Raw genomic sequence first — 11,044 nt, 5'->3', positions numbered from 1 at the left:
ATAAAGAAAAAAAGAAAGACAGACAGACAGACATACAAACAGACAGATAGATAGATAGATAGATAGATAGATAGATGATAGATATTTGATAATATCTGGCAAAGCATGTGAAACTTTTACATTTGTTTTTCCCTTTAAATGTTTGCTTTGCTTCCACAGTGTGTCTCCATGTTTGTTTGAGTTCCTGTTTAATGTGTCTTTGTAAAACATGACATTATCATTTTGAACTGAATATATCTCTCAGGAACATCTGTAGATCCCTTAGGAACATTGTGATTAGACACTCTAGAATGTCCTGGGGTGGGCTCCATGCATACACTCCAGTGTGAGATAGCGTATCTGAAGCCGTAATCTTTGCTTAGCTTCCACTCCTTTCCAGCACTCTCTGATAATGAATAATTCAGCCTTTCCTAAGATCAACCTGAAAGATAAGCCTCTAACAAATGGCCCGTTTTTCTAATGCAATTCATCACACAGGGACCAAGGAGACTGTTAATTGTCACAGATTGTGAACGGACCACCATGTTTAACTTTCTTACAGTGCAGCCTGGTGGAGAGGCAATCGCAGAACAGTCAAAACAGTTAACTGCTACTCCTCTGTCAGCATTATGTACCATGTTTTGAATGGAATAGTGAAAAAGGTAAACCCTTTTTACTGTATTTATTCCACCACGTAGAAAAATGTCCACCCCTAGGCTGTCAATTAAATAACATTGGATGTAGATATTAGATATTCCATCCAATACCAACAAAATGCAGTCAAGTCCACAGTTATTTCTGCAAAATGACTCACAAGCTGCAGCTGCAAGCACCTTTGGCTGTGAAGGTGCTTCATAAAAAGCTTTTAAACCTTCTGTGCTGCAGCAGCGAGTCCCAGGAGATAGCAGCCTGACGGGGCCATTTTGATGGTGCTGGGCATGAAAGCAGAAGTTTGTGTATCTGCAAAGAACAGCCGGGCTCCGTGTTCCTGCAATGCCTCTAGCACCTTGCCTAAGCAAATGCTTTTTGCAGCAGGTATCAGCAAAGAAAAAAACAACAACAAACTTTGCTCCAAACATTTGGTGTTGCTAAATCTCGAGAAAAACCAAAAGCAGATATTTGAGATTTTGAGGATGCATACTGGAATGTTAAGAAAATGATGTTTGTGCAGTTTAATACCTTGTAACATGGGCTTAGGATGTACTAATGCAACACTTTGGTGGCAGTTTAGTGACTACATTTGTACCACTTCTACTTCCACAAGTTAAAATGTCAAACAGTAGATAAAAACAGGTACATTAAACCCTAGAGGAAGGAAAGACATTTGGCAAGGAACTATTTTTAAGTGTTTTAATGATGAGGCCAGATGTTTGACATAAAGGATTGCTGCGAACTCAATGACTCAATGAAAGAGGCCCTTCTCTGTCTCTGCATGCTCATATGGGAGTAAAGGCAGCTTCTTGTTTTTCCATGGAAAGAATTTTCTAAATATTCATATTTCAATCTGAAAAACTCACTCGGAGAGATAAGACAATTAGAAGAAATTTACTGAGACAATTACTCTTTGGCGCTCAGGCCTCGGCAGGAAACATAGAGCTTAATTTTTTATCGATATTCTTACAGGAGTAAGAATAGGGCTGGTTACCCCAGGCCTGAAACTGGTGGTGGAGTAGAGATGGATGAAGTTGGTTAGTCTGTAGACTGCTGGCTAGCGAGACTGTATGCTGAGCTTAAGGGGAGATCCAGTGGACTGTGTGGACTAATGCTAGAGCTTCACTCAGGGACCTGGAAGATGAAAGTCCAGCTTGGTTCAAAGAACCTGTCCATGATGAGCAAGCATGAGCGACAGTGGAGAGGAAAAACTCCCCGTTGGGAAGAAACCTCTGGCAGAACCAAGCTCAACATGGCGGTCTTCTGCCGGACCGGTTAAGATGAGACACGGAATGCAGTAGGAGTCCGGGAATGATGAAACCCGATGAATCATTGGCTGCAAAGTGGAGAAGGGGCTGGAGGTGGGTTGAAACAGGTCATGCGAATGAAGTCAGGTAGCGAATCCGCCACCTGCGCAGTTAGAAGCAGACCAGCAGATCGGAGGCCTTTAAAGATGGACTTGGATGCTGATAGGCTTTGGTGGAGGTGCGGTTCAAAGTTCACTGATTCAGTCACAGGTGATGTAGGAGAGCAATTAGTTTCTTCATTTGAACTTCCACCTAGGCTCAATAAATTGATTGAATGGACTCCATAAAGTACCCTAAAATGACCAAACTGCATTGAACTAAAAACATAATGCAGTGTGAAGTTTTACTCAAATGCAAATATTATCACTTTTTTTATTCTCCCATTAACAGCTTTTTGGGAATCTGAACATGAACATGCAACATCTAAATTTCCTTGAATGTTTGGTGATAGGTCCTTGGAAAAAGAACATGCAATAGATAAAAAGTGACAGCCAAGCCACTGGCAGAGGGGTATTCATATATTTGAATGCCATATGTTTCACTTGACCTTATTGATCGCATCAGCTTCCAGCTGTGTCCCATGACAGATGAGATCCGAGGTTGCTGGAACAGAACTACACTCTGCAATCATCCAGTTTGAACTATAGTCCTCTTTGAAATGCTTCAAAAACAGAAAAAGTCATAACAAACCTCAGACAAAAGATGTGATTTAGGTAAACTTTCTGCTGTTTCATAACAAATGCTAACTGAATGCATCAGATTGTCGTTTTCTGGCTTGTGCCACCCGGTTAATTTGGAAACAGTGAAGTAAGGATCCTTAATTAAATGCAGAGTGTATTTTATTTTTGTCAGCACTGGATTTTATTTTGAAAACTAGATACAATTTCTAGGTACAATGTCTTGTTAATGGCTAATTTAAATATGGGTACAAAGCAAGGCTCTACCCTCCTAACAGTTTTTCTTACTGTTGTCATGCTGATTTAAAATATTCCTCTTTTAGTATTCATGTCTTGTGGTCATCCACTTAAGCTTTGTACTTTCTGTTTCATTTTAGCTGGTTAGAAAGAAGAAGGAGAAAGGTGTCTAGCAGAACACACGTATTTGTCTGAATGCTCAAGAAAAGAATTTGACAGGACAGTGAAGTTTCCTTGGGCCCTCTGCTCTCTTTGTTCCCTCTGCCAATGTAATTCTTGCAAGTATCCGTTTCAACACCACTTTCAAGGGAAAGTGATTGCAACTGTAGTTCCAGAACACCCCCCAGACTTCACCATGGTTACTGACATGCAGACAATACACTGAGAGATGTTGAAAAAAAGGTGATAATTTGTTTTCTTCTCTCCCCTCCATCACCTGAGACAGGTGAGAGGAGACAATGCATTCCCAATGGAATGCCAGCCAATGCATATATATTGGGCTGATCTTAGATTTCTAGAAGAGAAAATAACTTAATAACTGTTGTGCAGATCCTGTGGGGTGGAAATTCACGATAAAATATTCTGTGGGTTTTATGGTTTCTGAAATATTTCGCAGGCATGTGTTGTTTTCCTCCTCGCTGCTCTATTTTTGTGCCGTCAAGTAGGCTTTGTCAGCCTGCTGATAATGATGGCAGTTGTAGGCAGTCAGTGTGTTTAGTGGCAGATACTCAGCACCTGTGAGGGTGACAGTGGGAAGTAGGAGCCAATTATCGCCTGAAACAAAGCATTTCATTGTTAAAAATCAAGAAGGGTGACAGGAGGAAGAAGTCAACTCACAACAGTGTAGAATTAGAAAAACGTTAAATCAGATTAAACAATTTGGGGAATAAAAATGTCATGTTGAATTAGCGGAAACCATTAGTCAAAATGAAAACATTTCAGCACCCTTAAGAGAGAGACTAGAAAGACACCACCACATTGTGACTAACTGTGCATTATCACCTGTCAGCTGTGGCCAGCTGTTTGTTCTCTTCAGCAGCTGCCAAATTTGTTGTCTAAAATTGAAGGACAATTAACCTGATTGCCACTCATGCAAGCTAATTTAGCAGGTTCACTGACTGGTCAGTCTTTTTTAGACCCAGTCCATATAGGACAGAAATAAATCAAGGAAGAAACTTCCTCTCTTTTACAGATACTCATCCATAGTGTAGCAAAACTCCCCCCTCTGATCACTGGATGTAGAAATAACAATTATAATGGTGTAGAAAACAAGTGGAAATATGGATAGTTATGTGGTGTGACTGAAACAATTGACTTAATGGAGAGCCTTAAGCAGATCCTCCCAGAATGGTTTGTTAAAGAGGAATGGGAATTTGACTGTGATTGGCTGGAGCACAGGCACATGGTGAATCCAGGTGATGCTGGGATGAGTCTTCCAGTTTGAATAAGCATCTAAATGTCATATAAATATAAAAGACCCCAAAGATACACAAGCTGATGTTCATTTGATAGTTTTTCTGTTGAAGCTCAGCTTTTCAAGATATTGAATTCTTGCTGGTACTTTTTTATCTGGGTCTGGAGTAAAATTATGACATACAGGTGCTGGTCATAAAATTAGAATATCATGAAAAAGTAGATTGATTTCAGTAATTCCATTTAAAAAGTGAAACTTGTATATTATATTCATACATTACATACAAACTCATATATTTCAGATGTTTATTTTGTTTAATTTTGATGATTACAAATGACAACAAATGAAAATCTCAAATTCATCATATCAGAAAATTAGAATATTACTGAAGACCAATAAAAACAAAGGATTTATAGAAATGTTGGCCAACTGAAAAGTATGAACATGAAAAGTATGAGCATGTACAGCACTCAGTATTTAGTTGGGCCTCCTTTGGCCTGTATTACTGCAGCAATGCGGCGTGGCATGGAGTCGATCAGTCTGTGGCACTGCTCAGGTGTTATGATAGCCCAGGTTGCTCTAATAGTGGCTTTTAGCTCTTCTGAATTGTTGGGTCTGGTGTATTGCATCTTCTTCTTCACAATACCCCATAGATTTTCTATGGGGTTAAGGTCAGGAGAGTTTGCTGGCCAATTAAGAACAGGGATACCATGGTCCTTCAACCAGGTACTGGTAGCTTTGGCACTGTGTGCAGGTGATAGATATAATTTAGATTTCTGTGGTAGAAATTAGCACTGATCTGAGCCATAAGAATTACAGAAGGTCTTTTGATTAGATGTTTTTGGAATTTATGCAACATTTTTGTGATAAAAACAATCTCATAAAGTGAAAAGAATGGGTATAATGAGCACTGACTTTTTCATAGTTTAACACTCAGAGGTGGTCAGGAACTACTGTCATTTACTTTGGAACTTCTTAACAAAAAAAAAAAAAAAAAAGTTACACCTATTAATATTATACAATTACTATTATAATTAATTTGAGTAACTTCACTAAACAACAAAGAAGCTTTTTAAACAAAATTCCTCCAGATAAAGAAACAAAGTTAATGTTTATGTTTTTTGTACACTGACTTACTTTAACTAAAGGGAAATTTTGAGGTCCAGCTAATATACAGTAATAAGTAAACACTTGAGGTATTTTCACTGAAATGACATTTACACAAAAAGAAACTGGGAGTATTGGTTTCAAAACTTTAATGTCGAAAAGAAAAGTGATTTAAGAAAAGTATTTCTTCTTCTCTACAGTGAAATTATTTATTTTTTCTTCTTTTTTTTTAAACAGTGTCCTGTCTGGCAATGTGGCAATAAGAATAATTGTCTTGATGCCAAAAAGAGCCCAACAGATTTTACTTTCACAAGTGTAGCATATAGCTCCACTTGTTTCATGCATACAAATAGCTTTATTATAATTATGCTGGGAGTTTTACAGTATATATGGACAATGCAATGTAAATAGAGCAGAAAACAGAAGAAAAAAACGAAAAAAGAAAGAGAAAAGATGAAAGAAAGAAGAGAAAGGAGACAATTACAAAACATTTTCAGTCTGCTTCATCACCTGTAACGAGATGAAAAAAGAACAGCACAACCGAAAGACATGGTACGAGATATACAATAAAGCAACACCTTGAAACTATCGCTAGAGTAATATTATTAACTCTGACATGTACTCTGTGTTACCTGAAGATACGGATGTGGTCTTTCTGTATGGAAGTGAAATTATTTCAAACTCTTCTTTACATTAAATCATAAGCACAAATTTTAAAACATGTTATTTTGAGTTGATCTCAGAGACAAACACACAAAAATTGATTATTTTGAGGTGAAGGGGAAATAAATTTTCCTTCATCTGCTTCTATAAATACATTGCAGACTGTTTCTGCTGCAGTTACATCTAAAAACTAAAATATCTGACCCCACTTTTGACAATAACGGTCCTGATCAGTTTCAAAGATGGTTTCTTAAAATCTGCCCTTTCTTCTCCACAACCTTATTACTGATCTTTAGTGCGTGTTCCTTAGTTTTATATCTCTTTATTACTCGTGCTTTATTAAACTATCACAATACAACCCCATAAACACTGAAATGAAATAGCTCACCATTGGACACTACTTGCTAATTAGAAACTTCTGAAGACCATTAGTGATTCTGGGTTTTATTTAGTGCTAACAGAGTAAAGGGAACGATCATATGAAGCTCTAGCGGAAGTTCAATTGAAGAAACTCTGGCTTACCTCATCCATCAGAAGCTGATCCGTCTCTGACGCGAGCCAATCAGCTTCAAACTACTCCACCACGAAGCCCAATCAGCATCCTGCTTTCACTTCATAAGCACCTTCAAATCCCATCTCAGCCCGCTATCCATCAAACACAATGTCAGATTTTATTCAGACGACAATTCACCCACCTCCATCCCCACCTCCGCCATTGTAGTTGAGTCGTCTTCCATGACATGACTTCTACCCCAACCTCATCGGAGTGTATTAATCCCAGTCGTCACCATCCCTCGTCTCATTGCAACTGGTCCGGCAGAAGACCACCATGTTGAGCCCAGTTCTGCCAGAGGTTTCTTCCCAAAGGGGAGTTTTTCCTCTCCACTGTCGCTTTATGCTTGCTCATCATGGACAGTTCATGGTACCTGCATCACCAAGCAAGACCTCTATATCCTGAGTCTCCGAGTGAAGCCCCGGTGTCAGCTCCTGTAGTCTCTGGTCCCACATACAGCTCAAGCAGATCACCTCGTTAACCAGCTCGAACTAAACCACCACCAGTTTCAGGCCGGGGGGAACATCCCTATTCTTATTCATCTACTAATGCATGTTAAAGCATAATTCAGCATGAATGTTCCTGCCGAGGCCTGAGCGCCAAAGACTATATTTCTTATCAATAAAATTCTTCTAATTATCTTTTCTCTCTGTGCGAGTTTTTCAGATTGAAATAAATTTATGTCCCTCTTCTCTGATTAATATCTGTTAAATTTGTTTTTTTATTTAGCTTTTCTTTTCACTTTGCAAGTAAAGAATACATTGTGTTGATGTGTCACATAAAATTCCATCAACTGCATGATAAACATTCTTGCAATAATATTAGACAAGTAGACATATGAATACATATTAAGGTGGTGTATACTAAATCAGATCTACCGTATATTGAATTAATACTTAAAAACAAAAATTAGTATCAACTACAAGATAAAAAAAAAAAAGTTGTTATAAAGGCAAATTTTATGTGCAAATGTGTTTTTCTGACTTAATAGATCTAGTTTGGACTGTCTATCAAAAGTCCAATGCAGTCAGGGTTCCAGCCTCATTTCATTTCTACACCACATGAAAAGCAGATCTTGCCTCCTTAATATTCTGCCATGGAGCTTTCTGAACACTGTTAACCCCAACAGGTTCAATGAACTCAAAATATTTGATGAAACTGATTACCTCAAAATATTTAGCTATGTTAAAGAATATTTAAAGTAATTTCTACTTAAAATGAGACTTTTGTTAGTGCTCAAAATCTTTGAGGACAAGGATAAAATTAAAAAGAATAATGTGAGAAAAAGATGTTTTAAGTAATTACTACATTAGTTAGACAAGCTCTTTACACTTAAAATCTTTGGTCAAACGAACAACATTAAAACAAATAATTTCAACAAACAAACATTTTAAGTAATTACTACTCCAAACTAGAAAAGTTATTCACACTCATTTATTTTGAGGAAGCTGATGAACTGAAACATAATAATTTCACAAACTAACATTTTAAGTAATCAATACTTAAATTTTTGATAAGTTTAATGAACCTGATCATTTTGAAACTAATGTTAAAACTAACAAAATTGACACTGGACACGGAGTTGATTTTTTTAAGTTATCACCCCTAATAATATATTCATGTTATCACCATGACTCATTCAGTTTCTCAGACCTAAACATTGTCAATTCAGCCTTTTATATTTTTAAGTTGACTTAACTGTATTTAAACACATTTTATTGCCTGTATATGTTAGCAATTTTTATCAAAATCAAATATATTTTATTTGTATGATTCAAATAAAAAAAATATTCAAAAGACAATTTTACTGCAGATTCCATTTATTTATGAATTCCATTAGAATTCAGAACAATGTCCCCAGCAATGGGGTTAATAAATAAAATAAAATAAATAACAACCACATTTTCAATCAAAATGCTGAATAAATACGGTTTTATTTATTCAGCAAATAAAACCGTAAGAGATCTTTTAGTTCCCAGTGACTTCAAGGCAGACCAAAGCATTTCCGTACGAAACTCTGGGACCTCAAGCCAAACACTGAAATTATCAAGTCAAAAACAATTACAAATCTGCAGGTCTGTTCAAAGCTGCCTTCTGAAACATCGGCTTCTCTGTATCCACAAAAAACGAAAAATAATAGGCCGATCCAAAAATAATAGGCCAACAATAATAGGCCAACATAAATGAAAAAAGCGAAAACAAAAACAAAATGGTTGCTTGGGTATCACCATGCTGGTAGTAACAACGACATCTTTTAAGCAGACTGCTTACTCATCCATCATCAGATCACTTTTAAGGCTAAGCAGTCTCGGAGGTAACCGCTTCAGGTCATCCAAACCCATTACAACTTTCTGAATAAAATTGAATGTATATGTCAATTTCTTGGGATACTGTAGATGTAGTGCATAAATCAAGCCAAAAAGCAAAATGAATGTCTCTGTTAACTGTGCTATAGTATATTACATACCACAATCTCTCCCTCAAGAACTATAGAATGTAGTGCAGGACCAAACTTCACAAGGGAGACTGTATCATTCGAGACAGTGAGAACAGCTACAGTTGTATCCGAGAGGTCTGGCAGGTCAATGTCTTCTGCCTAAAGAACATGACAGTAAATAGTTAATGAGTAGAGCAGTCAATGAAAAACACTACATGTGTATTTAATATGAAATACCAGTGAATGAAAAGTTCAGGTAACATTCCCAAATATGACATTCTTGGAGAATTACTGTAGTACAATATGATTTAATAGCTTTTTTGGTGGCTAGGAAGAGGGTTGTGGTTGTTGTCTTTTGGCAGTAACAGAGGGTTAAATAGAAAAAAGTATATTTATAGAGATACACAAACTAAGAAAAAGAAAGAGTAAAAGAGTACACACAGTTGAATCTAGGGCTGCAACTAACGATTATTTTAAAAATCGATGAATTGGCCCATTATTTTTTCGATTAATCGATGAATCGGACAAAAAAAATTTTTTTATACTAACCTCTTTATTCCAAAATAAACATTTTAGACAGAACAAACAAGCACACAAGTACAGGTTGCTCATTAACTGTACTGGTGCAATATGAAAAATAAATGTTTGTGTTAAAACTACGCAAACTTACATGAGAAATGTAGCTGTACATCCACAAAATATAGGCTACTTCGTTTTTTATAAAGCGCAAAAAAAGACATGCATTTTTGTTTTTAAAAGCCCCTAAGGGGTTCAAACAATAGGTCCCCCCAGTTCAACAAATGAGTGTTTTTAGATTAGAAGAGTTCTGCCTTTTAAGACAGGAAAGTATAGCAGTTAAAGTTGCTACTTGAGAAAATACTGAACCATAGAGATAAAAAATAGCCTGTGATTCAAATTATAAATTGTATTTGGAATAAAAATGAGAGAACTAGGGGTGCTAAAAAACACATCCTCCAAAGACAGATATTTACATGGGAATGTGGCATATAATTAATTGACATATTACTGATCTTGCTGGATTTTGTTCTGCTTTACTTCCATAAATTGCAGGATCTTCTTTACTTTATCTTTGCCAGAAGATTTAAACTTTAAAAGCCTTGCCCTCATAATTTGCAAGTTAATTTATTTATAAAGGCTGTTTTAATTATTGTGATCAATTTGCGCCGTCAATCCCGGCGCATGCGCGCTTCATTTGCAGTCTGGACGCTGAGGGTAAACATCCTGCGGCTCTGACTGCAGCGCTGAGAGGGACTCCTGTGGGAGAACGGGGTTGAGATGGGGGAGGCGCCTCATGGCAGAGTAGGAACGATACATGCGTTCACGTAAGAGTCTCCAAAGGCCGCCAGTGACGCCGTAAAAAGTTGCCAGATATGTCACTATTCGCTTTTTTTTTTTTTTTATAGTCGCTGGAGGGGTCTGAAAAGTCGCTAAATATAGCGACAAAGTCGCTGAGTTGGCAACACTGCGCACCTGCGGTGCTGACTCACTCTGCCGTAATTTTTTTTCTTCCCCCGTTTCAGTCAAGTGGCAGTGATGACGGCGGCGGCGGATGACGCATTAATCGCGCGACACAACTAATTGATGATGAAATTCGTTGCCAACGCTTTTAAAAGTCGATTTTTATGGATTTTATCGATTCGTTGTTGCAGCCCTAGCTGAATCATAAACTTACATTCCAGGTCTTAAAAAATCCAGCAGCATCTTCACGCAGGAAGATGGGAAGTGCCTGCGGGGCAATTGTGCGTCTGCTGTTAACATCAACGTCTTCCTAGAAGACAGAGGGATTGTGGGTAATGGGAAGACATAATTGCAGAATAAGCAGAATATTAATCATGTGCATATATTAAATAATACTATAGTACAAATTGTCATGAGGTAGGAAATGTTACATACAAGGAGATCATAGGTCCTGAAGATGTTTCTTAGCAATTCAGAAGTTTTGCCAGTGCGGGCCGCTTTCTCACGGTACATCGTCATTAGCCATGGCATGTACTTATC

This window comes from Cyprinodon tularosa, unplaced genomic scaffold, assembly GCF_016077235.1.
Source record: "Cyprinodon tularosa strain WSP-4 unplaced genomic scaffold, ASM1607723v1 ctg88, whole genome shotgun sequence".
Classification (NCBI taxonomy): Eukaryota; Metazoa; Chordata; class Actinopteri; order Cyprinodontiformes; family Cyprinodontidae; genus Cyprinodon; species Cyprinodon tularosa.
This window is presented reverse-complemented; position numbering follows the sequence as displayed.